We start from the raw sequence: 10867 nt of genomic DNA on the forward strand, positions 1-10867 counted from the left end.
GTGCTTGAATTTGCCATCTAAAGGGGTGCGTTGAGGGGGCGTAGCTATGAGAGATGGCACTGAGGCTAAGGAGTGTTTCTGGTGCCCGTGGCCACTTGGGAGGGGTCCACAAATGAGATATCTCACGTGGCTCCTGGGTGGGCTTCCTGATGGAATCTGTTACTTCTATTAGTGGGCTCTGTTACTTCTATTCTGAGCTTCAGCTTCTCCCAAACATTCAGCCATGCTGGTCATCTCAGGATTCTGGGTGGGGTGAGAAAGTGGTAAGCCTCTTGGGCAAAATTCTGCAGGCCAGAGGAGCTGTGTATCACTCATTTTTCCTCATGGGAAAAATCATGGGGTAGGGTGTCTCTTGGCACTAAGTTGTGCTGCATTGGGGGAGGGTGACCTGGGTGAAGTGGAACTGTTCTTCTTGCCTCCTAAATACTTCTCAGATATTTTTTTCTCCAATGTGCTGGATCCTCTTCTGGATTCCTGGATTCCCACAAAGATACTCTTCCGCACTGGTAGTTGATAAAGTCGACTTGATGGTATAAAGTTTGCACTCCTCCACCTTGCTGACATCATTCCTCATTCTCAGCTCTTCACATTGATTCTCATGTTTCCTCTCTGAGCTCTGATTATCATTCTTATTGCCTGAGCTCCAATATGTACTAAGAGTATGTGTCTCTCCTTTGCTTCTGTATTTAGCTTCCCCAAAGCAAGTATCTAGATGGATCCTTGGATTGGTAGTGAAATCCTTGATAGTGCTTTTAGCCTTACGTTCCACATTGTTTGATATTGCTGCTTCATTTCTTCATTTGTTGTGTTTACTTGGCATCTAGTTGCTCATCCCTTTATTTTTAACTTCTTTAGTATAGACTGTTATACTTAATTTTGTATTATACAGTATTTAAAAATTTATACTACTTCATAATCATTATGTATTATAATATCAATTCCTCTTTTTCATATTATCACTCATGACAGATCTGGATCTGGATCCAACCTCATTTTTATTTTTTTATTTTTATTTTTTTTTGTGGTGCTGGGGATCGAACCCAAGGCCTTGTGCTTACAAGGCAAGCACTCTACCGACTGAGCTATCTCCCCAGCCCAGCTTCATTTTTAAAATGTTCGTTCACCTCTTTGCTTGCTCTGCAAGTGAGTTTCTTCCGTGTGTTTTACAATTACTGGTTCGTATATCTTCAGTGACCCCCCTCCTTTCAGTTCACTCACTGGCTTGCTCCATGTTTGGGCTACCAGATAAATTACAGAACAAACAAACATATTTTAATATCAGATCAACAACGAATACATTTTTTTAGTATAAGTATGTAGAAATACCACATGGGATGTGACATACTAAAATCATTCATTATTTATGTGGAATTTAAATTTAATTGGGGGCATTTTCTGTGGTTTTCTTATGCAGTTTTTTAAATTCTGACAACCCTCTTCAACGGACAAAGCAGATTTTTCTGAGGTCCAGACATTCTTTGTATGCCCTGCATTTGATTCTCCTTAAGTGCCTTTGTCTATTTGCTTGGTCAGGTTGCCCTCCGTTGTTTTTAGAGACTCCATTTCACTAGCCAAGTGTCTTGTTGTCCTGATGGGCTTTTCTCTTTCTGGTAGCTGAGTTTCCTTCAAAGTGTTAATTAAAAACTGGTCATAGATCTGCTTGTTGCAAGACCCCAGGTGAAGGCTGATCTTGGGTGGTGAATGAGGGGAGTTCTACCACAGCAGGAGCAGGGAGGTGTGAGGCAGGGGTGGGCAGCGGCTCCTCCCCGGAGGCCTGAGAAGGAGCCCTTTGGTGCCCCGCTATTTTTGCACTCTTGTGCTTTCACAGATGCAGAGGATGAACCCCCGGTCAGTGTCACTATGACCTCTTAAAGACCATGGACGCCAGACGTACTCCTCCAGGACCAACGTGTCTCACTCACCCCAGGAGTCCTTGTGTTCCCACAGGCCACCCTGAGTCTGTCATTCAAGTCCTTGTCTCAGGGTTGTCCCACGCTGGCCTCGTGTCTCTTGCTCGGCTCAAGGTGAGGAAACCCAATGGTGGCTCTGTCCAGCGGGACCCATTCTTCGCTATGCCCCCTCCAAGTAAGAACTGACCTCTAGAGAGGAACCAGACAGAGTGGGAAAGGGAAGTCAGTGTGGAATACACTGAATGGCCTATGGGATGCGAGTTGCTAGAGGCAAGAACTTATTTCATTTGTTTATGTTCATGCATTTGATCCCCAAATATGTCACCAGATTTTACAACTTATTTACATGTCTTGGAAATACTGCAGACTCAGAAGTAACCAGGCAAGTTAAGGCTGAAGAAAAAATTGTTGAAGACTTGGTTGCATGTTTTGAAAATGTTTCTATCACATTTTTTTCTTATCAGAGAGGAAGGAAGCTTAGTGTCCATAAATCTTTAACATAAGCATCCCCCCTTAAAGTTCTTAAACCCCTCTGTTAGCGAATCTCTTCCTGCAAGTTTACACAGCACAGGGACTAGAATGAGGTAATTTAAGTGGGATACACAGGGAAAGAAGAACACAACAGGACAAACGAACTTTAATTCTACTTAATCTTAAATAAAAATCAATAACTGCACAAGAAATCATCAGAATCTTTGAAAAAATATATAAGCAGTCTTTATATGGTCATTGGTAGCTTAACTGCGTACCCTAGCAATCAGAACAAGGTGTTAAAGTTCCTTTTCAAGGACTTGAAATAAAAAGGCAAGTTGCAAATTATATGCCCAAATAGGCGGATTGCAGTAACTTCTTATCCTAGGACTTTTAATACCTTTGTGAAAGAAATGGCAATAAGGAAATTTCTACTAACATAAGCTGAAGGAAATATCTTGATTTTTAGAAAAGATAGGGTTTCAAAACAGGAAAATCTTCAAAGCAGATGAATTAAAAAACAAAAACAAAAACAAAATATTTCTTCCCAAGGCAACAGTCATGCTCTAGAAGTAGCTGAACAGTCCCCCTGTTGACCTTTGCCCTCACCCTGGAAGCTTGACTTGACTGCTGCTTTCTCCTCCTCGTCTTGAGCAGTGGTGTTGTCCTGAGATCCAACCCTCAGACGAAACTTGGTTTTGTTTTTGTTGTTACCAATTCTCTACTTGGAAAACAAAATATACATCTGAATCACAGGAAGGAATGGGCATGAGAACGTTGCATTTTTCAAATTTACGGAGACAAAAGAATCCTTATTACACCAAACCCCCGGTCATTTCTCTTGGAACTGTCTCCTTTCCAGAATCTTGGGGCATTCGGAAGACTCGAAGCTATGAACATACAACAGATTGATTTTTGGAAACAGAATAGCTTCTTGTCCTCTTTTCCTTGTTTTGTCTCTGTTCACTTTGAACATTTGTAAATGTGACACCTTAAAACAGAAGCAGAGTGGAAACAGGAATTGTAGTGTAGCTATCAGTTTATTGGATGGCATCAATTTATTGATATGTTCAAGATGTGTATCGTTTTCCAGAAGCACAACATTGTAATAGGATATCAAAATTTTGAAGACATCTCTCCTCACAAATCCATAACCTTGAACAGCCTTATTAGAACCAAGTCTATAGGGAAGTCTGTGGGGTTATATGACTTGCAAAGTTACTCAATCTAGATGTTAAACAGCCTAGCTTCTCCTAATTGTGCTTCACTTTAATTGTGTCCTAATGATACTGCTGGTTCCCCATGGAATGGGCTGGTGGTAAGCCCCCAAATATGAGTGAAAGAAGAAAAAAGTTAATTTGATCATGCAGTATTAGCCAGTTTTTTTTTTTTTTTTTTTTTTTTTTTTTTTTTTTTTTTTTTGTCCTTGTGACAAATAACTGAGAAAAACAACTTAGAGGGGGAAAAATTAATTTGGTTCATGGTTTCAGAGGCTTTAGTGCCTGTCTGGCTCCATTGCTTGGTGCCTGAGATGAGGCAGAACATGATGGTGGAAGGGCATGGAGGAGCAAAGCTGATCCACTCATGGAAGCTGGGAAGCAGAGAGAGAGAGAGGAAGGGGCAGGAGGAAGGAAGTACCCTCCCAGGGCATGTCCCCAGGGACCTGCTGCCTCCACCTAGGTCCCCTTCCTATGGTTTCCACCCTTCCCAACAGTCCAGTCAGCTGTCAGTGGGTTGGTCCACTAAGTAGTCCTCATGACCCAGTCACTTCCTGAAAGCCCCATATCTGAACCTTGCTGAATTGGGGACCAAGCCTTCAACACATGAGACATTGGGGACAGTCCAGATCCAAAGCATAACACCTACTAAAAATTGTATAAATGTTTAATTGGATGTTTCAACTTTGGCCAGTGAGGATGAAGCTAAATTCTACATTTGAGTTGTTTGTAGTTCTTCTTCAAGTAGTTGTGACAGAGTGTTTCTTGGACAGCCAGAACGTCACAAGTTCACAGGAAGATGAAAATGCTCTAACATCTCCTCCACATTGGTTTCTCTTGGTGGATCTGGAGCTGTTGTGGGATGGTTTTCCATAGCACCCAGGAGCTGACAGAACCAAACAATAGGTGCAGGTTTGGCAGATGAGTATTTGTCAAGTGGGTGCCATCTTGCCTCCAGCAGGACATTTGGCAGCGTTGGGGTGCAGTTTGGGTTGTTACAATTGGGGAGGGGGTGCCACTGGAATCTAGTGGGTCAAGGCTAGGGACGCTGCTTAACATCTACAGTTCATAGGTGAGCTCCTTCAACTTGGCATTAGCTGGACCCAATAGTCAATAGGGCCAAGATTGAGAAGCCCCCCAGCAGAGAATGACGAATGTCAAAATTAGGGAAGCAAAATCTATCAGTGGCAAGAAGGATGCATGTGGGGCTTAGTGTAGAAGCAAATCGAAAAGTCAGAACACAGATGGGTTCTGAGCACAGACAGTGAGGATCAGAGGCAGAAAAAAGGGAGAAGCCAAGAGTGTTGCTGTGATGCAGGGCGCACGCCCAGAGATCCCTCAGCATGCACCATGCATGGAGTGGGCTCCTGGATATCTATGCCTGGGACTGGAGCATGCACTCATGGAAGCAGATGGATGGGCTCTGGAAAGGTAGTTGAACACTGGATGGGCACTAGCTACCCAGAAGTCTTGAAGGATTTGTGCAAACACACGAGAATCCACTGCAGCCAGCAAGTAGCCCAAGAACTGAATCTAGGACATCACCATGGAATTTTGCCAATCAAAGAACACATGACAGTGGACAGCCCCTGGGGAGCAATGGGGCTGCCAGAGTTCCTGGTGGAGGAGAAACAGCAGGGCAGCGTGCGGGCACTGTGCAGTGTGAGCTGAGTCTGGCTGTGAAGAACAGGTAGTGAGGAAAACCACTTCTCTCATCCCTAAAGGCCTCAAAGTCAGCCACACAGCAGCCGTGTGATGGTGTCAGTGGGGGATGAGGGTGTTCAGAAACAGGGAGCCGAGGTGGCCAGCAGAAGCTTAAGCCTGACCCCGTTCTCCTTCCCATCCCTACTCCCTCAGGCACCAAATGGTCACAGGATTTCTCGGAGTGCCTGAAATGGGGGCTTGAACCATTTTATTTGGATAATAAAAAGTTCATCTGGCTAATAAATGAAAAGGTGCTCTCAGCAAGGTGGACAGTGCTTGGAGACATCTGGTTTATAGAAGGGTCAGTGTGAATCATGGAGCAACAGTGACATCTGCCAGTTCTGCAGAGTGGCCCCTGCCTTGTCATGAGTCTCCGTGGGCAAGTGTTTCCCGAACAGATTTTAGAAATTCTCTCAGGGCTTCCTCAAGGTCTTTTGGTGACACGCGCAGCACGGAGTTTACACAGGGGCTGGAGCCAAATCCCGCCTTGGACGCCGGGCCTCAGGAAGGTAGGAGAGCAGTGCTGGGAGCTGGGAGCTGGCTCCCAGCGTGTAGCCCGGGTGTGTGCGCCTGCGCCCAGGCTTCCTGATGGGGTCACAAGCTTCTGAAGGTGGAGGGCATCCCTGCCGTCGTCCAGAGCCTCCCTCCTGAGCTTGTCTCCTGGTCTTGCTGCATTGCGGAAATCACATCTGCTGCGTCTCCCTGAAGTTCTGGGAGTGCCCTGCTGCCAAGCACAGCACACACTGTTCGAGAGGCTTCTGCCAAAGGTAGGGAGTTGGAGATGCCAAGGCGTTTGCCGCAGTCATTTTTCTTGCCCAATCTCTCCCGTCTTCCATTAGTCAGGAGTGTTAACGAACAGTGACAGAGAGTCCAGACCCAGTGGCTCCCCTCCCCCAGCCCCGCCAGGGTGCTTCAGTGCAGCCCTAGAAATGGTGACTTCTGTGCTTTGTCGCTGTGCTCTGGGCCCCGGAACTCCTCCGTCTCCTGCATGCACCGAATCAGCCCTAACCCTCTTTCCATCGGCTTCCCACTGGATCCTGCCCCTGGATTCTGCCTGCTGACTTCATTTCTTACATCTTAGTTCACATGTTACCTCCCTAGGGAGTCCCCTGACTCTAGGGAGGTGTCCTCCCTGCCTCCCCTACCGCCTTGGTCATCTGTGGTAGGTTTTTAAAACCATACCTACCACTCCCTTCGCTGGCTTGTTTAATTGCTCCTCAGTTATTGTCTTTCTCCTAGAATATCAACCCAGTGAAGACCAGGATCCCAGCTGACGGTCACTACGAACCTCCACTGTCGCATCTGCGTCCTAGGTCATATTAAATGAACGTGAGTATTCGTCTGTAAATGAATGAGTGAAGAAATGCATAAACTGGTGACACTGTCTTCATAACAGACAGATGTGATGGTCTTTACAAGATCTTTTCCAGCTCGACACCCTGTGGAATTCCCACCTCCTGCAGCATCACTGTCCCTTCCCATGCCCAGGCACCCTTCCTAGAGAGCTAGGGTCCCCCGACGCTCGCTCACCTGCCGCTCTCGGCCTTGCTGCAGCCACACTGTCTTTTCCATCATCTGAATACGCTAAGCTTGTTCTTCATGGTCAAGAGCACAGGCTCTGGGCCTGGCCGATTCTGAGTTTGGATCCCCGCTCTTCTCATGGCTGATGGTGGATAAATTCCTCACCTTGACTCATCCTCATTTCCCTCAGCCATAAAACAGGGCGATGATAAAATCTACCTTGCTGGCACTAGTCACCTGGGTGTCACACTCTAGAATTGAGGGGTTCTGGATGAATGCCAGCTTCAGGAACACACAGTCGGGCTAGAGACGTAGGCTTCGGTTTTTAAGATTTTTTAAGAATCTCTTTTGAGAGAAATGAAGAGTCAGTCACGAGAGTGGCTGAGTTCTGTCATGGGACAAGTTCTGTTTGGAGCAAGGACATGGCTTCCACATTAAGTGTGTGAGAAGACAGAAGATCTGCAGAGAGAAGGGATCCAGAGCCGATGGAAGAAGACCAGTGGCAGGGACTGGGAGCCAGGGGCGGCACTGGGCCACCATGGAGAAGCCAAGTCAGAGGGTTGGCGGGGCGGGGTGGGAAGGCCTGCGGGTCATCCTGGAAGCTTGGGGGTCCTACCCCACACTTCACTACGCTTCCCTGTCTCAGAAGAAAACACAATTTTTCTTTCAACTTAGTAGATAGTGGAGGTCATGGACTCCGTCAGGGGCTCCCCAGGCCTCCTCTACGCAACGGGGCACACGTAAGTGTGCCCGAACTTCAGAGCTGAGACCGTCGTTCTATTTAGGGTCACGGATCATGTAGTGGGTGGAAATTTATGTGCTCCACCCAATTTATGTCTACCTAGAACTTCTGAAAGGGACTTTCTTTGGAAATTGGCTCTTTGCAGGGGTAATTATGATAAAGATTGAGATGAAAAATAAAACAATAAGAAAAAGATTGAGACGAGATCATGCTATATTAGAACAGTCCTTAATCCAATGGGAGTGTCTTCGTCAAAGCTGAGAAAGGCACAGAATCACAGGGAAGGCCTGGTAAAGACGGAGGCAGAGACTGGACAGAACGATGTCACAAGCCAAGAAATGCCAGGAGCCACAGAAGTCGGAAGGGGAAGGGAAGCCTTCTCTCCTAGAGCCTGAGAGAAAATGTGACCCTGCTCACACCTTCACGCCAGGCTTCCAGCCTCCAGAATGTGAGAAAATACGCTTCCACTGTGTTAAGGCACCACGTTGTTATGGCTGCTTTAGGAATTCTGTGGCTCTCTGCTCCTGTCTTCAGACAGTCACGTGTGCATGGGTAAGTTTGCTTTCGATTTAATGGAGGTCCTAGAGCTCATCCGTGGGTCCCGAGGCTAGCGGTCCTTCCTCTAGACAGTGGGGCACACTTGGGTGGTGCAGCTGTCTCGCTTGGGCCTGAATCTCAGAGCAGTGATTGTGGAAGCAGCACAGAGCTGAATAGGAACTGAGGGAGTTTTTAAATTCTGAGGAAAGAATCAACAACCAATCACTTTCCTTTCACACTTTAGCAAAATACTGCATTGTTGTTGTTTTTTTTCTGGAAACATTTAAATACAAAAGAAAATTAATCAGGTTGCTTATCATATGTCCCAGGCAAGGTTTTTAATAAAATAAAAAGGAACAATGATTTTAATTCCTGCAGTGTGCTGGAAAATGATGGTTCTGCAGGGGTGAGGAAGAAGTCCCAAGAGCAATGCCACCTTGTCTCAGGTCACCGGAGCTGTGCAGGGAGGGGAGGGGAGGACGGGGATTTTGTGGCTTCCAGGGTCAAAGGTGAGGCTGGGGTCCAAGAGCTGGGGTGAGGCCGTGCCTGATGAAGCTGCTCTGGCAGCCCTGGCGGGAGGTGGGAAGAGCGCTGCTGGCCCTGGAGCCATGGAGAAGAGGCAGCCCAGTGCGGGGGGCTCTGCTGGCTTCGGGTGTTCTTCCTCCAGACTTCCAGCACCGGAAGCTTCATCCCCAAAGTCACAAGTTCAAGGGATTTGGAGGTGGGGCTTTGGAAGGTGATCGATGGGTCACCAAGGGAGTGGCTTTGTTATAGAAGTGAGTGCTCTGTGGCATGCTTATCTCACCGTGTGATGCCCTGTGTCACCCCAGGACTCTGCAGAGTCCCCACCAGCAAGAAAGTGTTCACTAGATGTGGCCCCTGGACCTTGACTCTCCCAGCCTCTGGGACCATGAACTGAATGAACCTGTATTCTTCATAAAATTACCCCGTCTGCGTTATTTGGTTATGACAGCTGAAAATGGACTCAGACAGGCTCTCGGGTGCTGTCAACAGCTCTTGGGATGACACCTTCTCTCTTGGTTCATGACAATGGCAACTCTGTGTTTACAAGTTGGGGCAAAGATAAAGATGCTGTTCCTCGAAGAGCCTTTATGTACCTGGAAAGAACTTTACTCTTTATGATGGAATGTATTTTCTAAAGATAAGAGGAGGTTCTTCTGCTCTCACTGCATGATTACAGAAAGAATAAGAGCAAATAGGTCCAAATCCATTTGGATAAGTAACATATCCAAGCCCCGATTTTCCTATTAAAAAAATATTATTAAGATTAAATGAGATTTTGCATGGCAGCCATTACCTGTGGCCTGATCAGTAGACAACGTACCCATCCTTCTTTTCGCTAGTAGGATGCCAATTTCTTCTAAAGTGACAGAATCCTATCCTGTCACCTAGATCTAGGTAAGGAAAAGAAAGGAGAAATTTGTCAAGCTGATCTTACAGATAAAAAGTTTGGGTCTCACAAGGATAAGACTTTGTGTTTATCTTCCTTGCCTAGAGTGTTGGATGTGATATCTGGAGTTTCAGCAGCCATTTTGTAGTCACAGGGACACAGCCAATTTGTAAATGAGGGCTAAGCATAAAGAGAAGGGGCATAGGACTCTGAAGTATTAATGAGAAATTTAAACAAAAAGCAGCAACCACTAAATTTTAGGCTTTTTGTTATGTAAGGTCCAGTTCTTCATTGAATGGAAACGAATGCAATCCTAACTGTGGATACTAAATGTGAAAAAACATGTGCTAATCCCAGTATTTGGCAACAGTGAGGCTCAAAAAATAAATAAATAAATAAATAAGAAAACAAACAAACAAACAAAAACAAAAAAACACTAGGACCTTTCCCTTTCCTTTCTCTTTTCTGGTTTAGTTTTTACATTTTTATTTTCCTTTGTCATTTTCCCCAAGGTCCCCATTTCCTTCTTTCATTAGGCACTAATTTGGTTCAATAACATTGTATTTGACCAAATGCCACCTATCAGGCAAACTTACCTTTCTCCAACATGGCCTAGAATCCAGGAAGACACAAACAAACAAAGCTATCAGTGGCAACTGTGCAGAAAATTAGATGTAAGGAGAAAATCTTCATACTCTAAAAGTAGCATGAATCTAAAAGTAGGTAGAATCGAAGCGGAGAATGTCAGAGCTTACTTATAGCTTAGAGACTCTTACATTTGATGTAATTTTTATCAAGGCTTGGCTAAATAGTTTCCCAGTCGACAGCAAATTGAAGTGGAGTGTGGTTGGCAGCTTGCTCAAAGCAAGAGATGAGAGCAACCGTAGGGGGACCAAAAACTAAAAAGGAAAAGCAGGCAGTGAATAAGTCACTCAGTGCAGCCCTGGGCGCCTGCACGGGTGGACCTCCCCAGGGGGACCCACACATCACAGCACAGCTGGAGACTCGACATCCGTAATCAATCGGAGGCAGGCAGAAAAGGTTAATCTGCGTTCTGCATATTCTGCCTATGGCACAGAAATGTTGTAGCTCCTTTTGAAAGAGTTCCATAAAATTTTCTTAAGCTTTTGCTTGAAAACTGTAAGCTTCCCATACTGGAACATTTCACCTTAAATATTTGGATAAACATGTTATCTTGTTGCCTAGACATTTCACATGTTTAGGGACTGTCTTCCTAAATTCTTGATTCGTATCACTGCTAACTCTTTCTAGAGCTAAGCCACTAAGGACGGGAAACGAAGCCCCGTCCATGCGACTTGCCTTTCCGTGGAAAAGCCGGTGAACGTGGTAACTT

At 45.7% G+C, this 10867-nt stretch overlaps 1 long non-coding RNA gene across 1 annotated transcript; it reads left to right on the forward strand.

The window, feature by feature from the left end:
* Positions 1-1143: 1143 nt before the first annotated feature.
* On the forward strand, positions 1144-9755 carry LOC306648045. Its single transcript, XR_013760256.1, has 3 exons — positions 1144-2024; positions 6542-8548; positions 8933-9755. It is a non-coding gene; the product is annotated as an uncharacterized lncRNA (long non-coding RNA).
* The last annotated feature ends 1112 nt before the right edge of the window (positions 9756-10867 follow it).

The sequence above is a fragment of the Sciurus vulgaris genome (assembly GCF_902686455.1).
Source record: "Sciurus vulgaris genome assembly, chromosome: 17".
Taxonomy (NCBI): domain Eukaryota; kingdom Metazoa; phylum Chordata; class Mammalia; order Rodentia; family Sciuridae; genus Sciurus; species Sciurus vulgaris.